The 21,845-nt window shown below is 43.2% G+C and overlaps 1 non-coding gene across 1 annotated transcript; it reads left to right on the plus strand.

The window, feature by feature from the left end:
• The first annotated feature begins 20,812 nt into the window (after positions 1 to 20,812).
• Trnas-cga (transfer RNA serine (anticodon CGA)) lies at positions 20,813 to 20,886 on the plus strand. Its single transcript has one exon. It is a non-coding gene; the product is annotated as a tRNA-Ser (tRNA).
• Positions 20,887 to 21,845: the final 959 nt, after the last annotated feature.

Consider the following 21,845-nt stretch of genomic DNA (forward strand, 5'->3'; position numbering starts at 1 on the left):
CCGCATGCGATATATCTCGAAGTTGGTTCTGTATATATGGATTGTTTCGCTGCGACTCACTCGCATCGCGTCCTCTCGTTGCTGACAACAATAGCAAAGGAGGAACAATTCTTGATACACGGTTTGCTTCTCCATTTTGCAGGTCTTTAGGAAATAATCCCAGAAAGGCCCCCTTCCTAATCTCTACCAGAGAGTATTCAGAAAATGATATCAGCGTTGTAAATGTACCGACTTTTCGCGTGGCCGGCTCTCTTTCTCGCAACTTATATGCACAGTTTCGACTTTAAGACATAATGCACACAGCAACTACCATGTTTCTTTTATTATTTGATCTTACATATTTCGACAGTTGTTATGCATGTTTATGCATTTGAAGCATTTTTATGCATATTTTAAGGTTTTTATGACGCATATAGTCCCGTCTCTAGTCATCACTGCCTCTTCAGTGTCTCCCTGACTACCTGACTGTCCCATTGATTTCACGCTGTCTCACTGTCTGAAACCCTCTGAGTCCCTTGTGGATGCTCACATAATTTACAGACTGCCCGAATTATCCGTCGTATCGGCGTTTGCAACTGCTGATTATCATAACGGTGCTTCCCAGTCGTGTAGTGGGAAAATTTCGGATCTTGCTGTGGCCGGCGTGTCACTCGGAAACTCCTATCTGGTTCTCATCTGTTCTGCAATGTTGTGATTCCCACCACTGACTGCAATCTCCCCAGAGAACTAAATCCACAACATATAATCCCACTTGTTTCTAGCAGGATATTTTGCACTTCCTTCAAGTGCTCGCTGATGTCCGCAGGCAATGCTCTTAGCGAGCCAAACACTTGAGAAGCCATCCCTGTGTGAAATCCGGGAATTTCTTACTCGCTGGTTGCAGCTTAAACTTCCGCTCTTGTTCTTAGCGTCTGTCGGCGAAGAGTATTGCAGTCAGAAATGAGCCTCCTAAGCCATAGAGTCACAATTTATCTACCAGATGTGTGTCGCCCTCACCACGAGAGCTTAGGTCCCTTTCTAAGTCGTGGCCATCTACTGGGACCAAATGAAACGCAAATTAAGTAATTATTCCTGTCGAACTTCGTATCAGTACTCTCGGAAATACACACATCAAAAAAAGTTTTGCATCACCTCGGTTCCGAGAGTTCCGGAACCCGTACAGAAAATTGGAATAGAGATCAACATAAACATCATTTCCGTCTTTATTACTGCTCATGTAAATCACACATTGCATGCTGTACCACGATACCTTCAGAGTTGGTGGTCCATATTGCTGTACACAGCGGTGCCTCTAATACCCAGTAGCACGTCCTCTTGCACTGATGCATGCCTGTATTCGTCGTGGCATACCATCCACAAGTTCATCAAGGCACTGTTGGTCCAGATTGTCCCACACTTCAACGGCGATTCGGCGTAGATTCCTTAAAGTGATTGGTGGGTCATGTCGTCCATAAACAGCCCTTTTCAATCTATCTCAGGAGAACATGCTGGTCATTCTAGTCGAGCGATGTCGCTATCCTGAAGGAATCATTCACAAGATGTGCACGATGGGGGCGCGAATTGTCGTTTATGAAGCCGAATGCCTTGCCAGTAAGTTGCCGATATGGTTGTACTATCGATCGGAGGATGGCATTCACGTATCGTACAGCCGTTACGGCGCCTTCCATGACCACCAGCGGCGTACGTTGGCTCCACATAATGGCACCCCAAAAGAGCAGGGAAGCTCCACCTTGCTGCATTCGCTGGACAGTGTGTCTAAGGCGTTCAGCTTGACCGGGTTGCCTCCAAACACGTCTCCGATGATTGTCTGGTTGAAGGCATATGCGACACTCATCGCGAAAGAGAACGTGATGCCAATCCTGAGCGGTCCATTCGGCATGTTGTTGGGCCCATCTCTACCCTTGTGCATGGTGTCGTGGATGCAAAGATGGACCTCGCCATGGACGTCGGGAGTGAAGTTGCGCATCATGCAACCTAATACACATAGTTGGAGTAGTAACACAACGTCCTGTGGCTGCACGAAAAGCATTATCCAACATGGTGGCGTTTCTGTCAGGGTTCCTCTGAGACATAAACCGTAGGTATCGGTATTAGGCGGGCACAATATAATCACAGGAAACAACAAATAAGAAAACAATCTACACGATTCACTGAGAGACAACGGTCTATCTTGCTTGCAGTGGTAAGTCACTGGCGACATTGCTGTAGGTAAAACGAATCGTGGATTTTAATGTTAAAGGCAAAGCGCAGATATGCATTTGTAAGACGTAGGCGAAATAAGGAAAGAGTTTGTATTAGAATAGAACATTTTGTAGTCAGCGTATCAAAAATATCCGAGAAAGGAATAAGCACTATAAGGTGGGAATATTTTAAATGAATCTGATTTTTCTAACGCTGCTAAAGTTAACGTTAATCTTTCGTAAAATTTCGTTCCGAAATGCAGGTCCTATGTCGCTTAAAGTAAATGATCATCAGAGTTCGTAAAAGAACAGACCCACACCGGACAAAACTAACGCACCACACTTTATAAACTTAATTATTTAAACTTGCTTATATTTCATTAAGCAAAAAGGCACTAATGGGTCTATTTAAATATCCCAAAAGACAGGTTGTTACATCACAAACGCGAATACCAGGAAATATCTCCCACTCTTGTTTTTATTTGTACAAAAACAGCTGCAATGGCTGAAACTGATAAGCAGTTGACACAGAATCTTAGTGATGATGGTGAGGTGCCATACTCCGACCAGCGTAGGAGACGATGCGGGAGACCCGCATCGCCGTACTAGGCAAGGTCCTAGCGGAGGTGGTTTGCTATTGCCTTCCTCCGACCGTAATGGGAATGAATGATGATGATGCAGACGACACAACAACACCCAGTTCTCGAGGCAGGAAAAATCCAATGAGCAGCGCAATAAGTAAAGAGCCATGTCACAGTAACGAAGAAGTGATCAACCGAGTAAGTTTGCATGTTTAGTTCGAAAACAGCGTTTAAGAACTAGAGTAAAATACTCAAAACCTCCATGAATACAGCTGCATAGGATGGTTCAAATTGCTCTGAGCACTGTGGGACTTAACATCTGAGATCATCAGTCCCCTAGAACCTAGAACTAGTTAAACCTAACTAACCTAAGGACAACAAACATATCCATGCCCGAGGCAGGATTCGAACCTGCGACCGGTGCGAGCTGCATAGGAGTGCACAACTACAAAGCAGATATAAAACATTAGCTCAGTGTACAAAATAGTAAATTATACGTTGTAACACCTACAGACATAGGATTTGTATGAGTTGTCACTAAAACTAAGAGAAAGATGAAACGGACACTGAAAGACCAAGAAGGAAATTGAAGCTGCAACACGCATTAAATTACCAAATTCATAAAATGGAAATATTTGCTGTTGACGATCCTGATGTTGAAAAAGAATAATTATAAATGGAACCTAAGTAAGAATGACTGCAGTTTATTAGTAAATTTAATGCATACAGACCCCTATAGTTCTTCATTTTAGCTATTCCGATGTCACGCTGCGCGTGTTGAAGTATTGGCAACGCTTCTCAAGTCCCATCCTTAAGGTACTTGTGCACCGTAACGAAAACTATAAACAAGAGTAATTTAGTTTCAGAAAAGCAGCAAACTGATTTCTCTCGGAAGTTAAGCGAATCAGCTTTCTAGCTCTAGGCACGGTACGCACTATGGGGCCCGCTCTCCGGGAATTGCTAACTTATTTCACAGCGCGCCGCTGGTAAATGGAAGAGCCGCCAAGTCTAAGAGTGCGGCTGAGAATCTCGCAAAGTGTTAGAGTGCGGTAGGAAATTAAATAAGGAATTGAGCTTCTGGGCACACGCTGCGTCGGAACGTGAGCGGAGATTAAAGATAAACGAGAATTCCGCGCGAAAGTTGAAGCTGGGAATTACGTGTAACGGGGCCCGTGATGAACAACCCAGAGCTTCCAGACAATCTGTGGATGGAATTGCGGTAAAAGAAATCTGAGTCACGGGTCCAAATGGCAACAAGACGGTGCCCGCTGCGGATGAAGAGAGAGGGAGAGAGAGAGAGAGAGAGAGAGAGAGAGAGAGAGAGAGAGGCAGGAAGAGAAAATTCAGGGCACGAAAATACTATGAACTGAACAACGCTTTAAAATGTCTAATTACATACTTTGAGTTATTTTGATGCGGTATTTATTCAGTCAGTTCATTTGAACAAGTATCAGAAGTTGTGGTACGGGTTTATCTGAGCGATTATGCTAATTCTGGGGCCCATAGACTCGGTAAAAATGCTTCTGCGCGAATGAATTTTACTGAAAGTATAAATTTAATGGTTTCACATATTTTCTTGACTAATGATCGATCTTCTATCTTTTAGCGATGACACCAACTAACGAAGTATGTTAAGTTCACGAGAAAAGGAAGGTTAATCTGCCAGGAAGTTTCATATTAGCGCACACTCCGCTGCAGAGTGAACATTTCATCAAGGTTTCTCAGGTTTAATCGAAAGTCAGTATGTGAAACAGAGCTGAAGGTGTATGACTCCAGCCCTTTTCAAGTCTGAGACGTCTATGACGCACATATACAGGGGAGTACCAAGTGGGCTGAGGCGTGAATGAGAAATTGCATTGAGGAGGGAGGCGTACTAGGGCAGTCCATGTGGCTGTACAAAGTCACCGTGCTCATGTGACGCAGTGAGCGGGAGACCACAGTTCGAATCCCGGCCTTGGTACAAATTTTGAATTTGCATACTCACATCAGTCCTGAAGGGTTTGAAGTTAGACAATCAGTGCCAGAGAAGTATTTCTGGCGTCTGCTTATTCGTGAGAATAAATATGATGGAAAAACATTATTTTTCGTCGAATTACGGTAGCTAGCAAAAGCGTTCCAGAAGGTGGACTGGACTGGTGATAAATTTTGGTGATAGTAGTAAACGACTAAAGGAAAAAGAGGGCAATACTAATACTTATGCGAGGCAGTAATGTATTCTATTAGTAAGATTGTTTTCATTATGAGTCGAATGCAACGATAATGGGTGCCAACACATACTTCGACCTTGAACAGGGGAAGATAACAACTGAAGAGTTACTCTCTAGACTCAACTATCTCAGTGTTACCCAATATCAAATTTCACTGTCATCCCAGCTTAGCTTATAAAATAATTTTTTACGAGGTACTGCTGCCGAGAATGCACTTAATTTAAATGCAATATTGAAGTATGCGATACCACTGACGTCACAATACAAGATGACCTGGAAACGTGCACGTATCAGTGAGCGATCGCGGCGCGCAGCCCAGTCTTACCAGTGACATCGTCATTTTTATCAATGTCATCATGATGCCATGTCACCTTCCCTCCCCCACTCCGTTCCCCATCCTCTCCACCAATGACACTGTAGTCTCAAAATGAGGCAGCCAATAAAAATGTAGAGACAGTAAATACAACAATAGAAGACAATCCTGTCGGAGGAATATCCGCAACTGAGCGTTATAACAGAGGTTCAAAATACCGCTACAGTTGTAAGGTTCTCTTATTTAGGACACGACCGGTTTCGGGCTCTTGTAAGCCCATCTTCAGGTGTCGTACTGTAGATACCAAGAGTCGGGAAATAATTTATACACGCAGCAGTACACAAGAAAAAAATTATTCCATAAAAAATTTAAAAAACCTCTTGTTTCATTTTTCATTTTAAATGTAAATCACTAATTTAAATTGTGAACGGCAGGGCTAGTGGCCCCACGTTCTTTTCCCCGTCAACAGATGGCAGTGCTTTAGCCACTCTGGTTAACCAGTTGGCTCCCTCTTTCGCGTACGCTACTCCATGCTCTGTGCTCGCTGGTAGCACACCGCATCTTGTACTCGACCACCGCGGCGCTCGGAGTCACAGCACCAAGTCTAAGTGTCCTGGTATTCTTGGCATATTTCTTTACACAGGAAGTTGTCTGTAGTAGTGTCTGGTGTCACTTTGGCATTGACTTCGGTTTTACAGCACCTACCCCGACCGGTAGTTTTTCAAATTCTTTTATATGAAATGTTTTTTTCATATGTATTGCTGTGTGTAAAAATTATCTCACGTCTCTTGCTATTTTCAGTAGAACACCTAAAGATAGGCGTATAAGAGACCGAAACCGTTCCTCTGCTAAATAAAAGAACCTTACAAGTAGCGGCAAAAAATGTTCAAATGTGTGTGAAATCTTATGGGACTTAACTGCTAACGTCATCAGTCCCTACGCTTACACACTACTTAACCTAAATTATCCTAAGGACAAACACACACACCCATGCCCGAGGGAGGACTCGAACCTCTTCTGGGACCAAACTGCAGCGGCATTTTCAACCTCTGATAAATACAAGAATTTTAGAACGTCCAAGATGGCGCAACTAGCAAAATTGTGTTTTGTAATGCCTTCTCATCCCCTTCCCTCTTCACCAAGCAGGGCCTAGTACTTTACAGACCATTAAAACGAAAGAGTCAGTCATATCTCAACTGTTGCACAAAAGCATCCGATTATTTGGAAAACGTTTTTTCATTATATTCATAAATGTAGGTCCAAAAACTAGGTAAATGGTGAAACAAGCAGTAATTGAAGGTTCTTAACAAGGTGGTGCAAAGCGTATGAACTACATTTATACAAAAAGTTATCGTAACTTGCAGTACACACTTCAAAGTACTTTACAAAGCATTCAAATGTGTCTAACTGCTCCGAATACTTTTGCATTACATTCAACCATACAAGAAATATAAACAATTTAAAGCTCTGGATTTCGAAATACTTCACAGAGTGCAGAAAAGTATTCAAACATTCTGTTTTTTCCGCCAAATTAAACCAAGAATTTGCGTAAAGGATGTAATTGTAGTATTACAATGTACATGGCAAGATATCCGAATGCCCAATTATTTTTGCGCCATATTCAACCAAAAATTACCTAAAAGGGATGAACAGTAGGATTTTAAAATACTTTTGAAGATGCTCAAAGTACCCAAACGCTCTGAAACTTTGCGTTCTGTATTCAACCAGACGTTACGTGAAGGGTATAACTTGCAGTAAAATACTTTACAAGGTGTTCTAAACTGTCTGAACGCCACTTCCGTCTGACGCGATGACTTTCCGTCAGTTACTATGAACTGTAACTTTACTGTCACAAAATCACGAATGCAGTCACACAATTGAGACGAAACTCTGTAGGCACCCGATCTGATTAGAAGTCACTAGTGAAGAACGGTTTCTAAATACTACTGAGAAAAAAAATGGTATCAATTTAACAACTCCTGTCGATAACATTCATTACTTTGTATGAATAATGTACTAAATGTGTTTCACCACAACGATGTTTTCCATTCCCCGTTGGCTATTTGTCAATAAATAGTTTTCTTTAAGGTAATTCCCAATGTCCGCACGTGGTCTATGTTGCAAAATCGTACTGCAAATCGACGTTAGTGTTATGGGTTTGTTATTCAACGGATTATTCCTGCCGGCCGCGGTGGTCTAGCGGTTCTAGGCGCGCAGTCCGGAACCGCGCGACTGCTACGGTCGCAGGTTCGAATCCTGCCTCGGGCATGGATGTGTGTGGTGTCCTTAGGTTAGTTAGGTTTAAGTAGTTCTAAGTTCTAGGGGACTGATGACCACAGATGTTAAGTCCCATAGTGCTCAGAACCATTTGAACCATTTTTTGGATTATTCCTGTTTCCTTTCTTGAGTTTGGTGTGACCTGTGCAACTTTCTAGTCTGTAGGTATGGTTCTATCTACTAGCAAGTGATCGTATGTGATCTGCTAACAAAGGAAACCCTGCATCGCACCATCCTCAGGTTTAATTGAAAGTTGGGCCACTGGACGAGACCGTCAAAAAGTGAACGTAGATCAAGCATGAAAACAGGAAGAAGATGTACTAAACCGTAGAAAAAAGAAGAAAAAAGAAACAGTGAACGGTCCGAACCTAATATGTACAATATTTAAACATGTTGGTAGTCATCTTTTCATGGTTCTGTGGTCACGCTGTTGGACTACGACCGGGAAGATCTCGGTTCGAATCTCACTCGCTTTCGCATTTCTTTTTTGTTCCACAAAATAATGAACTTGCTGCCAGGTCACTAACGTGGCTGTTGGCTGTATTCAAATTTGTGTGTGAGTCGTGGCCTAATGGCAGTGTGCAACAGCAACGTGTAACGGAGGGACTTACTTCTTCTACACAGGTACCACATGTTATGCCTTTTGCTTATGACTCTTGAATTCGTTCGTTGTAACATAGTTCACACCCGTTTATTTGCTGTTTTCATTTCTGTGAGAGGTCTATGCGGTATATCGCTTGCCCACACAATTCATCGCAGAATATGAGTCCTGTGATACGATTCAAACGGTTCAAAGGGCTCCAAGCACTATGGGACTTAACATCTGGGGTCATCAGTCCCCTAAACTTAGAACTATTTAAACCTATCTAAACCATGGACATCTCACACATCCAGGCCCGAGGCAGGATTCGAACCTGCGACCGTAGCAACAGCGCAGTTCCGGAATGAAGCGCCTATAACGGCTCGTACGCAGCGGCCGGCCATGTGATAAGAATATATTACCGTCGCAAGTAAATGTAATGAATAGTGAGCGCTGGTGAGATGCCGCGTAGACCTCTTACAGAAATGAACACAACAAATAAACGATTGTGAACTATTTTGAAACGAAGGAACTTAAGAGTCAAAATTTCCAAAACGGAACGCAAGAGGCATAACATGTGGTATCTGTGTAGAACAATTAGGAGGTACGCCTGTCTGGAGGCCCTTTCGTTACACGTCGCTGTTGAAAACTGACATTACGCCACGACACATACACAGATTAGAACACAGCAAACAGACATGTCAGTGACCTGGTGGAAAGTTTGTAATTTTGTGAACAGAAAAGGTACCGCGTGTGGTTTGGACCCTGATCTCCCCTCGTTGCACTCCAACACCTTGACCACACAACCAACGCATGACGACCGTTAACATAGCTCGATATTGCGTATATTAAGTTTGGACCATTATCTGTTTCTATTTTCTTCTTTTTTCCACAGTTTAGTACACCTTCTTCCTGTTTTTATGCTTGATCGATGTTCAGTTTTGACGGGCTACCCAATGGGCCATCTTACCCCTAAATCTGAGGGAGGGGGGGTGCGATGTGCGATGGGGAGTTTTCCTTGTAAGTGTGCAGTGTGTGATGAGTTACTAACTCATGTGCTGCACAGAGCTGTTACAGAGAGTTTAAGGGATGGTATATGGTGTGTGGTAACCTCTTCTTAACGAATGTACCAATCATATTTACACGTCTTCCTGCCGGCCGAAGTGGCCGTGCGGTTAAAGGCGCTGCAGTCTGGAACCGCAAGACCGCTACGGTCGCAGGTTCGAATCCTGCCTCGGGCATGGATGTTTGTGATGTCCTTAGGTTAGTTAGGTTTAACTAGTTCTAAGTTCTAGGGGACTAATGACCTCAGCAGTTGAGTCCCATAGTGCTCAGAGCCATTTGAACCATTTGAACACGTCTTCCTGCTAAAGGTGATAAACTCCCTGTAATTATATATATATATATATATATATATATATATATATATATATATATATATATATATATATATATTACTGCATGTGATGTTATTTAGAGTCCCTCAGTGTAGTGAAATATGACCTCACAGAGCCAAGATTTGTCCACTACTGAGGTGCATCAGCAGTAGACATGCGTTTTATTATTCAGACCACTCTATTGGAGGATGTTATATAAGGTCACCTTGGTCCCGCGGACGTGTCTCTCCCCCTCCCTATCAAAAAGCAGATGCAGCATCAATCCGTTGACGCCGAACCAGGTCCTGTACAAACACACACACACACACACACACACATTCCCTACCTCTACCCCTTCTCTCTCTCACACTCACTCACTCTCACACACATACACACACACACACACACAGCAGTGTGACAGTAAATACCCTCTCCCGATGAGAACGTGTCACCACTGACTGGAGTCAAGTGTTTAAAACTTTACAGCGCATATGTGTTTGGTCGCTGCTGCCTCAGAAACAGTCACCAGATGTACTGTCTATACAACGGTACCACTCTATGCTGCTAATAAGCAGCACAGCCGGCCCGGGCCCAGGCGTGTGTGTCTTCTAGAATAAACAGACAACCTCCTGCTGTAGTTGGCCCGTGTAAACACAGTGCGGCCCAGGCAATGCTCGGTGTCCCATTGAAGAGCGCATGCTGTGGGATACAATGGAGTGTATGAAGAAGCATGTATGGTTCAAATGGCTCTGAGCACTATGGGACTTAACATCTATGGTCATCAGTCCCCTAGAACTTAGAGTCCGCAGCTCGTGGTCGTGCGGTAGCGTTCTCGCTTCCCGCGCCCGCGTTCCCGGGTTCGATTCCCGGCGGGGTCAGGGAATTTCTCTGCCTCGTGATGACTAGGTGTTGTGTGATGTCCTTAGGTTAGTTAGGTTTAAGTAGTTCTAAGTTCTAGGGGACTGATGACCATAGCTGTTAAGTCCCATAGTGCTCAGAGCCATTTGAACCATTTAGAACTTAGAACTCCTGCCATACTCACCAAAGGATTGACGAATCCTTCTCAACGAGAGCACTTTACAACTACAGGAAGGGGGGGAGGCCTGGCTGTGACGCGGCCAGCAGCCGGGCGGTTGCTGTCAGTGCCAGTGTGGTTTTTGGCTTCAGGTGGAGTCTGCTCGGCTGGACGTGATGTGCTGTGTGGAGCCCAGATTTGATCACATGAGCATTTAATATTTGGCACGAGGTCTGCTGACAAGACGGTTATCAGAAGTTATATCCGAGTGCATGATATTGTAAGCGCTCGTTGCGCTGTGTGTTACTTGAGCGCCAAAATTTATTTCATTTGGACGTGCAAGTTATTTTCCTCTCATTTGGAGCCGGCCGCTGTGGCCGAGAGGTTCTGGACGCTGCATTTCGGAACCGCTCTGCTGCTACGCTCGCAGGTTCGAATCCTGCCTCGGGGATGGACGTGTGTGATGTCCTTAGGTTAGTGAGGCTTAAGTAGTTCTAAGTCTAGGGGGACTGATGACCTCAGATGATAAGTCCCATAGTGCTCAGAGCCATTTGAACCTCTCATTTGGAGATTCAGTTTGTATGAACTAATGCACTGATTCTATGGGTGCTTTGGCCTTTGATTATGGTATTACCCTGCTTTCTGTTGGTCCAGTGAGCTTGGAGGTGGTTAAGCACGTTAGACAGACTAAGTCAGAAGAAGGTGGTGTCTAGTATCTTGCCTCCCAGTACTGTTCAGAATCAAGGGGCTACAATGCCTGAGATGCGGTTCTAATAATGGTATTGTCGGTTCTTATGCTCAGCACTAAACGTGACAGGGTAAACATACTTAAAATTGTGTAAATGATTGGTGGCTCGATGTATGGGGAACTGTTAAATTGTGTGGAGCTGGCGTCTGCTAAGGGAATCCTTTCCTGACTGAACACCCAGTTATGGGGAATTGTGGAAGGGCCTAGTGGTGCTGAAACTTAGACGTTGCCTTAGTTTATTCCAGTCTTACGGTTGTTGTGACACACGCAGAGGAAACTGAACTTGCTGGCCCCGTAGTCCTCTTGCGGACCAGCGCCTGCGTCTATCGGCTGCTAACATCGTGTTCGACGAGCCTGCCGCCTCCTGCATCAGCTGCAGAGAATTAAGAAACCCTGTTACGGGCTTTTGCCGTAGTCTTGTAATATAGTGGTTTCATTTTTTCTAAAAGACATATTACCCTATTACATGTTTTAATTAATGTGAGCTTCTTTCACTCTGTTGCGTTAATGTTTTGCCGTACCGTGGGTAGCCATTACCCAGAGTGTTAAATTTCCTTAAATTTTATTATCTGCCGCTGGCCTTGTTTAAATTTCTGAAGAGGCCTGATTGTACGTTTCTTAATTTCTTAAATTTTTTAAAGATTTTATTACCTGTCAATTCTCAAGTTCTCTTAAACAAAGCGGCTTTAATTGTAGGGACAGTATGTAAATGAGATGCATTTATAAGTAATTGTCCTTATTACCCATCATGTTCTAGCTTTCATATTAGTCTCGATCCCGTTTGTAGATCTGAATAGTGGTATAAGGTATATAGAGTTTATGGACCGGACCGCTAAGTCGTTTCCACATCTGCACTCAGGGAGATGGCGCTGCTAACCACATAAAGCATTAAGTCATACATGCTTGCCAATGTCACACTGTCAAAGTAGTCTTATACCGTGTTAAACAATATCTGCCTATTACCTTTACGCTTGGGGCGCAGGAAAACAAATTGACTACACCCCGTCAGTTCTAAAAGTGTAGAGGCTGGATTAAATAAGAGAGAAACTTTAATAAGGTGTTTATGATGCTTCAGAAATTCTACATAGTCTCCCCATCCTACCTCAACGTACAGAACATTCACACAACCAAGAGAAACTGCCAGAAAATCGTTCTGTGGGATGTTCTTCAACTCATAAACCACATAAGCTTGAGAGTCGGTCGTGTAGTCAAAGCGTTGACCTTCCATGTGATTTTCTGCAGATGTCTTCTGTGGTAGCTTCACATTGACAACACCAAGTTTCACCACCCGTAATAATGTTTCACAAATGAACTGACCGCATTTTTTATTTAAATCGAGTCACTACAGGCGTCCACACGTTGTTTTTATCCGGGAGTCAAGACGTGCGCTAGAGAGACTTTCCAGACACTTTTTGCTTCTTCAAGACGTTCTGGAGAGTGTCTTGAACACTTTATTTACAGATGCTGCTGAAGTGTGATTTATGACTCATCAATCTACACGTACTACAGCCGCATGTCCGCTACTTAACACTGCCTGCTCGGAACTGATTAGTAAAATACACGTCTCTGGTTTACAGTTGTTAGTTCAATCTACCATTGCAGTTACTGTACTATCGTCACTTGGACGCCAGGAATAGTATCAGGCTCGGAACTATTTGGGCAGATGGTGTATATCTTCGTATGGGAATCTATTTTGTTCTCACAATCCCATGAGAGGGACACCTGAGATCAGTAAAAATACTTTATAGTTTACTCCGAAGTTTTGTTCTCCTAATTTACTCAACAGCACGTCGAAAAAAAAACCTCACTTTCAACGAATCGCTCCCTTTTAAGATGGTTGAGCTACATTCGCATCTGGTATACCAACCTGTAAAGACGGTAGCAACAAGTTTCCGAATTATTCAGACTCTTCCTGAATGGTAGTCTGAAGTGGATTTTGTATGAGGGTTCCTCAAGAGACGCATTTCCTCTTTTTGCATAAATCTCACAACAAATCTTTCATTTTCTTACTACTGTCTTCATTGTGATCGCTTCGACCGTTTCTGAAAAGGAAAACAAGACTAGCTGTGGAAGACTGTTCAGAGAAGAGGAAAACAGCAGGTAAGTCATGTGGAGCGAAGAAAAGGCAGTATGAAAGGAGGTAGATAGAGCATTTGGATGAAAAGAGGGACGATAAGGAGATGCCAAAGTTATGTGAGAGATCTAATGACATAAGGAGAGGATTCCAACGAAGAGCTGTCTTTTTAACGACAAAGACGGAAACATAATTAGAGATAAAAGTAAAGCTCTGGGAAGACGGCGGAAGTATTTTGGTACTTGATGGAAAGGAGGGTTCAAATGGTTCAAATGGCTCTGAGCACTATGAGACTAAACTTCTGAGGTCATCAGTCCCCTAGAACTTAGAACTACGTAAACCTAACTAACCTAAGGACATCACACACATCCATGCCCGAGGCAGGATTCGAACCTTCGACCGTAGTGGATCTCGCGGTTCCAGACTGTAGTGCCTAGAACCGCTCGGCCACACTGGCCGGCGGAATGGAGGTAGGTAACAGAGAGGAATCCTTGAATATGGAAAAGGAGGAACTAAACTTGGAACTAGGATTAGTAACTTAATGAATAATAACAACAGGAGAAGAAGGCATAAAGGCCACATTATTAAAATGATAGGGAGAGAAGATGGAGACGGCTGTTAAGAAATTAATAAAGGAAATACGGATAAACTCCTAAGGATTGGAGCATAGGAAAAATCTGCCCTTACTTAAGAAAGGCGTTAAGGTAGAGTGCAGCGATTGCCGCAGGATTACTCTCTTAGATACAAATACGAGTTGTTTGGTAAGATTTTACCGTCTCGGCGAGACGACGGGGTGGAAATGATACTTTGGGGTTATCAGGCTTGGTTTAGGAAAAACAAATTCCCAATAGACCATTTTTTTCTTGACACAAGTGCTAGAGGAATGTTATTAGTATGGCAAGCAAGTGCGTCACTGATACATTGATTTTAAACATGCACACGATAGCGTAGACGGGAATAAGACTTCACAAGCTGAGACATGGCGGTGAATTGAACAGTGACACGAATATAGAATAAATTTCCTTTGCATCACGTCTACGGTCACAAATATTTTTCAGACTACCGGTTTCGGTCTATAATGACCAACTTCAGATCTATTTTATAAAAACATGCCCTAATATAGTGGAGCCATAGTGGCATAGTCAAATGCTAAACACCAAATCAGCACCAGCATCGTCAAATACATATAAATAATAGTATATACAGGAGTCATCTTGCCAGCAACACTACTGTTCAAAAAGAGTACTGTTGAACGATAGTGCTGCTGACAAGAAGACCCTTGTATATAGCATTATTTGTATATGTTTGATGATTCTGGCACTGATTTTTTGTTTAGCATTTGACGATTCCTCTATGGCACAGGTATATTATGACATGTTTTTATAAAACAGGTCTGAAAATAGCCATTATAGACCGAAACTGGTAGTCTGCTGACAAAAAATATGTGACTATTGACGTGATGCAAAAGCAAATTTATAGGAATAAGATTCTCTAAAGTAAGACAGATTTTTTTCTAAAATTAGTGAGTCTGACCGAAACGACAATAGAAACAACCGTATGCAAGGTTAGAATAGAGCAAGAGTTGTCAGGAGCGTTCCATGTGGGAAGTGGATTGCGACAGGAGCTTTGAACTCTGCGCTACTCTTTAACTTAGAAGTAGAGAAGGCAATGCGGCAAATGCCAACAAACCAAGGCGGAACAATATTTGAAGGGCAGGTCCGGGTTGTGGCATACGCTAATGACGGAGCATTAATTGCAAGGCATTTCAGGACCTTGAATGATAATTATACTGCACTGAAAGGAGCAGTGCGGAAGTTAGGATTGGAGCTCAACACACTTAAAACAAAGTATGTGATGATGGAAGAACCTGGTGTGGATAGAGGAGAGACTTCAATAAAAATAGGTGGGTGGAGTACCATAGATTGGAAAAGTTTAAATACCTAGGCGCTGTAGTAACAGAAGATAATACGACAGCAGTAGACATTCAAGGAAGGGTATAAAGTGAAAACCGATATAATTATTACATACTGAATGTATTCAAGTCCAGAAATGTTAGTGGGAATACAAAAATCCAAATTATGAGGCTGAGTGATGACCGCAGAGGAGCCAAACTGGTTATTGGGATGGGAAAGGAAGATTTTGAGAAGGATAATGGGCGGTGAGAGAGGAAGGAAGCTGGAGAGTAAGGACAAATGCAGAAATACGGAAGCTCTTCGGACAGATGAATATTGTAGTGAAAATCAAGCGATGAAGAATAAGGGGGGCTGGACATGTACAGATAATGGCAGAAACTAGAAGCGTTAAGAAAATGTTTGTAGGAAAGCCCGAAGGGGGAAGAAGAGGACGACCCAGGAAAAGGTGGCTTGAAGTTGTGGAGGAGGATCGAGAAAAAATGGGAGTCCGGAATTGTAGAACAGGTTGTACATCATGCCTCTGAGGTTAGGTTAGGTTAGTGTTGTTTAACGACCCGTCGACAACGAGGTCATTAGAAAGGGAGCACAAGCTCGGGTTAGGGAAGGATCGGGAAGGAAATCGGCCGTGCCCTTTCAAAAGAAACGATTTAGGGAAATCACGGAAAACCTAAATCAGGATGGTTGGAGACGGGAGTGAACCGTCGTCCTCCCGAATGCGAGTCCAGTGTGCTAACCACTGCGCCACCTCGCTCGGTCATGCCTCTGACTCTGGTATGATGTACACATAACGTATGCAAATATTTCATCCTGTGACTCCTGTTATAATATTAGATTGGCAAGAGGCTCTACCTGTGGGCATTTACCAGTAATCATTCATTCTGAGGTAGGCCAAATGTAATCTGTCTGCTATATAAAGCCATGGTTTGGGATAATTCTTGCTTTTTTCAATTATATATACGGTGAGAGCCACTCGGCTTCAAATGGCTCTGAGCACTATGGGACTCAACTGCTGAGGTCATTAGTCCCCTAGAACTTAGAACTAGTTAAACCTAACTAACCTAAGGACATCACAAACATCCATTCCCGAGGCAGGATTCGAACCTGCGACCGTAGCGGTCCTGCGGTTCCAGACTGCAGCGCCTTTAACCGCACGGCCACTTCGGCCGGCAGCCACTTGGCTTCATCTGTTCTAATGTACTATCGTGTGATGCAACAAGACCCACTCCCTCTGAGGAAGATATTTTTAGAAATATCGGCCGGCCACTGTGGCCGAGCGGTTCTAGGCGCTTCAATGCCGACCCGCGCTGCTGCTACGGTCGCAGGTTCGAATCCTGCCTCGGGCATGGATGTGTGTGAGGTCCTTAGGTTAGTTAGGTTTAGGTAGCTCTACGTCTAGGAGACTGATGACCTCAGATGTTAAAATCCCTTAGCGCTTAGAGCCATTTGAACCATTTTAGAAATATCGAAACCTAGATCAAGGGCCAATAAACCTTTGTTTTGCAACTGGTTCGCTGATGTTGTCATCCTGTTTAGGTTTAGATAGTTGCTGATTGGAAGCCATGTTTAAGATTTTGAACCGGAGAAGGAAAGCGATGGACAGAGAAGAATTTAGGCAGGTGCCAAAGAGGGCCAAGGTTCAACAAGCACTGTAGCGCCGACCAGTAAGGAAGTAAGAAATCTGGTCTTCCTCTCGTTTACACGCTCTCTTATTTATTACGTTCCACATCCACAAATTTAATGAGTGCTGTCATGTCCCACCCTAAGTGGAAATACTTCCTAAGCCTTTCTGCGCTTTCTTAATTCACTCAACGGCATTTCCTCTTGCATCGTCGGAGCAACAACTTCAATCTCATAACGCTTTTACAGATACTCAAAAAATAAAGACAGTCTAAAGGTCTTCTTCAAAGTGACACGTGACATTTCTGATATAAGATCGTGCAGAGAATCACCAGAATCATGAAGACCAGTCAAAATACTCATAAACGCCGAATTTTGCACGTGCATCCGTTCGCGATGTAAGTCAAACAGTCAACGATGCTGGATGTCATGGTGATCTCGTGTCCCGAAGTTGGTGAGTCCAGAACTGATGGACTGCGGTACTACTGTAATCTCATCAACGGTATCGATTCTTACGATCAGCCACTGCGTTCAATTTTAGACCGATGTATCACTGTAATGTGCGTTTTGTGTGCCAGCTGTGAAATGAGGCAAACATTTCCTCATTCAGATTCATTGTACCACCGATTCTAATTCAATCAAATGCCTGCAGTGGTACATTTTGCGCATACATTCTCTGCGTTAGTTTAATGCTCTGAACAACTGTCGGAGGTTCTGTACCCGACTCATCACTGCCATCAAGATTGATCACCCTATCCAGCAGTAGCGTGTAGCGCCGGTTTACAGTTTCGTTTTTCGGTCTGATTACTTCACTCTTGTTTCATAAATTATTTAAAATAGTCTTTCTTATCTTTTCTCCGAATATAAAATTCTGTAAAAACCAGTTGTGCTAATCCAATATCAGGTAATGCAATTAAACAAGTTTTCCATGTTACGCAAGTGATGTGTCTATGTATTGACAGACATTCTAGAGAATACGGGAGAAAATAGAGGCGTCTGTTTCTATGCAGTACGCTCAAATGAAATACGACCTATAAGAACAGAAAAGAAAAACAGAAGTTGTAAAAAGGTACATTCAATTACTCCTGAATAGAAGCAGGAATAAAATCTAGGAAATATGTTCCTGAATGAAGTAGATTTGAGGATTGTGTAGCGTGAAAATATTAAGCTTGCTTATAAAAACCAAATAATACTGACAATGAAGTAACGTGGCTGAATGAATCAAACTACTCAAACAACCATAAAAGTGAGAGAGAGTTGCCAATGTGCCAAAAACTGTTTCAGTTACATTCCTTTGCTATATGGCTGTGTGCAGTGAGGAACGATTGGTTAAAGACAGCAGGTTTATTAACCTCCGCAGTAGTTTCATACGTTACACACCAAGAACTGAATCTTCTGGTAAACAACCACCTTTTGGATGACAGCTTCTTTTATTATCGACTAGGTTAGTTTTCCATCACTGTTGACAAACTGCACTTTACTGCGCAAGAAATTAACATCTTTTGTAGCGCAGATTGAAACCGAGAGACGGTAATAACAGAAACTGTGATTGAGACGGTTTTTGTTTGTTTACTATAGTAAAAGATTTCTTTCCAGTTGGGCCTGTAGCATGCATTGGATCAATGAATGACATATTAAATATTTTCATGTTTTCTGCTGCACAGTGGTTTTAGTAACTCGTTATTTACATGAATCATGAGTTATCCTGCAATATACACTGTACAGCTCTTTTCCTACAAAATTATAGAATATACGTTAGAAGGCTTACGTCTATTTTTGTTTACTTTATTATGTGCCACAGTACTGTTTTGGAGTGTCTATTGCGGTTGTCTTAGTTGACGCATGTTATAACGTTGTGGATTCTGTGCACTTCTTTATTTGCATTTACGCTAGTTTGGCAGAACAATCCACTTCATTGACACATATATTCGCAGGATTTCAACGATAAGGGTTACAAACAAAGATTGTATTATTTTACGGTTTCGCGTACTTTGCAGAGATTGTTTCTATGAAAGAATATGCATGTAATTCTCATCGATGAAATTCCTCGAACGTGAAATGATAACTTACAGTAAACGTACATTTGTCACTGGACGGGACTACACTGTCGTGCAAACGTAATTGCAAATAAAAAACGTGCACACGATCCAGAAGTTCTAACAAGCCTTAATACCACAGTAACTAAGACAGCCTCAATAGGCACTCCAAAAAAACATCGTGGCACATGATAACGTAAATACCTACAAAAATAGCTGTAAGCTATCAAACATAATTTTATAAGGAAAGAACTGCGCATTGTATATTGCAGGATAACTTGTAAATGGCAAGCTGTCGAAACGGAACTCCCCGTTTATGTAAATAACGAGGTAATAAAGTCATTTTGCTCCAGAAAACTTGAAAATATTAAAATAACAAGAGAGTTCACGGTTCCTAAGACATGGCCTCAGTTATGTAACTAAATCTTCTTCACTTCTTGTAAGTCAAACCGGAATTCGGACTTTGGTCTTCGCGAGCATCTTTCTTACCAGTTTAGCTATCCAATAATGTATAATGGACTGACTCAAAGTCTGAAATGTGAGTACTATTTTTATTGGTCTATCATCAGAGCTATTTCATGACTCATTTGTGTAGACTTGATCTGCCACAGCAGTTCTAGAATCGCGACACCTCTTCTTTTGATGTCCGCCGGTATCATACACTGTATGATCCTGATGCAGTTTGGAATTCCTGTGTGATGGTCTGCACAGATGTCTGGCTATTACACATTACGACCCTCTTCAACTGTTGGCGGTCCTTGTCAGTCAACATACGAGATCGGCCGGTAAGCTTGTGTGCTGTACGTGTCCCTTCACGTTTCCACTTCACTATTACATCAGAAGCAGTGAACTTAGGGATGTTTAGGAGCGTGGAAATCTCGCGTACAGGCGTATGACACAAGTGACACCTAACCACCTGACCACGTTCCAAGTCCGTGAGTTCCGCTGAGCGCCCCATTCTGCTCTCTCACGATGTCTAGTGACTACTGAGGTCGCTGATATGGAGTACGTGGCAGTAGGTCGCAGCACAATGCACTTCATAGGAAAAGCGTATGTTATTGAGGGTTTCCGGATACTTTTTATCACGTAGTGTACATTTGTACCATCGAATTCCGTAACTGCATAATGCCGTTCGTCTATCTGTTTCGACAGCAGAACTTTTACGTATGCTTCCATAAACAGCTGAAGTTAACTTAAGATCAATCCCTGAAAGACAGCCTAGAACGGAGCGCCGCCACTAAAGCTTTGCCATAGGACACACTGGATGTCTTTCCTTTGGTATGCACCGAGCGAGGTGGCGCAGTGGTTAGCACACTGGACTCGCATTCGGGAGGACGACGGTTCAATCCCGCGTCCGGCCATCCTGATTTAGGTTTTCCGTGATTTCCCTAGATCACACCAGGCAAATGCCGGGATGGTTCCTTTGAAAGGGCACGGCCGACTTCCTTTCCCATCCTTCCCTAATCCGAGCTTGTGCTCCGTCTCTAATGACCTCGTTGTCGACGGGACGTTAAACACCAATATCCTCCTCCTCCTCCTCCTTTGGTATGCGCAAACTTGAAACTGGTTTGTGGACGATTCAGCAATTAGATTTACCCAGTGGTCCCAATTAAAGATTGCAGTAACACTTTTATCTTCATTAAATTTGAAACTTCCTGGCAGATTAAAACAGTTTTAATCTGCCAGGAAGTTTCATGTCAGCGCACACTCCGCTGCAGAGTGAAAATCTCATTCTGGAAACATCCCCCAGGCTGTGGCTAAGCCATGTCTCCGCAATATCCTTTCTTTCAGGAGTGCTAGTTCTGCAAGGTTCGCAGGAGAGCTTCTGAAATGTTGTGAAGGTAGGAGGGGAGATACTGGTAGAAGTAAAGCTGTGAGGACCGGGCGTGAGTCGTGCTTCGGTAGCTCAGATGGTAGAGCACTTGCCCGCGAAAGGCAAAGGTCCCGAGTTCGAGTCTCGGTCGGTGCACACAGTTTTAATCTGCCAGGAAGTTTCATGTCAGCGCACACTCCGCTGCAGAGTGAAAATCTCATTCTGGATTCATTAAATTTATTTGAAATGTATTAGGGGCACTGAAATGAAAACTAGACAGATGAAAACTAACTTGGCAAAACGTGGGAACACCCTCTACTACGTAGCACAAATTTCACTGGGAAGCCTCCTCCATACATCCTCCGTAAAGTCGTAGTTCCTCTCTATGTAGTGCCGGATGTCAGTTTGTGGAATGGAGTTCCTTGCCTGTTGTACTTGGTTGGTCAATACAGGGACGGTTAATGCTGTTCGTGGATGACGCTGGAGTTGTCATCCGATGATGTCCCATATGTGTCGATTAGAGACAGGTCAAGGCAATATGCACGTCAAGGCAATATGACGACACTCTGTAGACATGTTGGGTTACAACAGTGGTATGTGGGCCACCGTTGTCCTATTGAAAAACACCCCACATAATACTGTTCATGATGGCAGCACAACAAGTCGCAGACCAGTAATTACAGGTTTAGGACCAGTCTGTCTAGTATGCAGGCAGTTGGTTGCAGGTCCTCAACTGGCCTCCATCTAAGCTACATACGGACATCACTGTCACCGAGTCAGAACAAGCTTTCATCAGAAAACACAATAGACCTTCACTCTGTTCTCCAATGAGCTCTCGCTTGACACCACTGAAGTCACATATGGCGGTGGTTTTGAGTCAGTAGAATGCTCGCTGGAGTGTACTTGAAGTAATTGATCTGTAATAGTGCCTTGTGTCCAGCTGCTGCTCATATTGCTGCTCCAGATGCAGTACGATGCGTTATACTCACACGCCGAACGCGATGGTCTCCCCTCTCGGTAGAGTCACGTGGCCGTCTGGAACCCGACCTTCTTGTGATGGTATATTCTCGTGACCACCGCTGCCAGCAATCGTACACAGTTGCTACATTCTGCAA

The sequence above is a fragment of the Schistocerca nitens genome, chromosome 2 (genome assembly GCF_023898315.1).
Source record: "Schistocerca nitens isolate TAMUIC-IGC-003100 chromosome 2, iqSchNite1.1, whole genome shotgun sequence".
NCBI classification, from domain to species: domain Eukaryota; kingdom Metazoa; phylum Arthropoda; class Insecta; order Orthoptera; family Acrididae; genus Schistocerca; species Schistocerca nitens.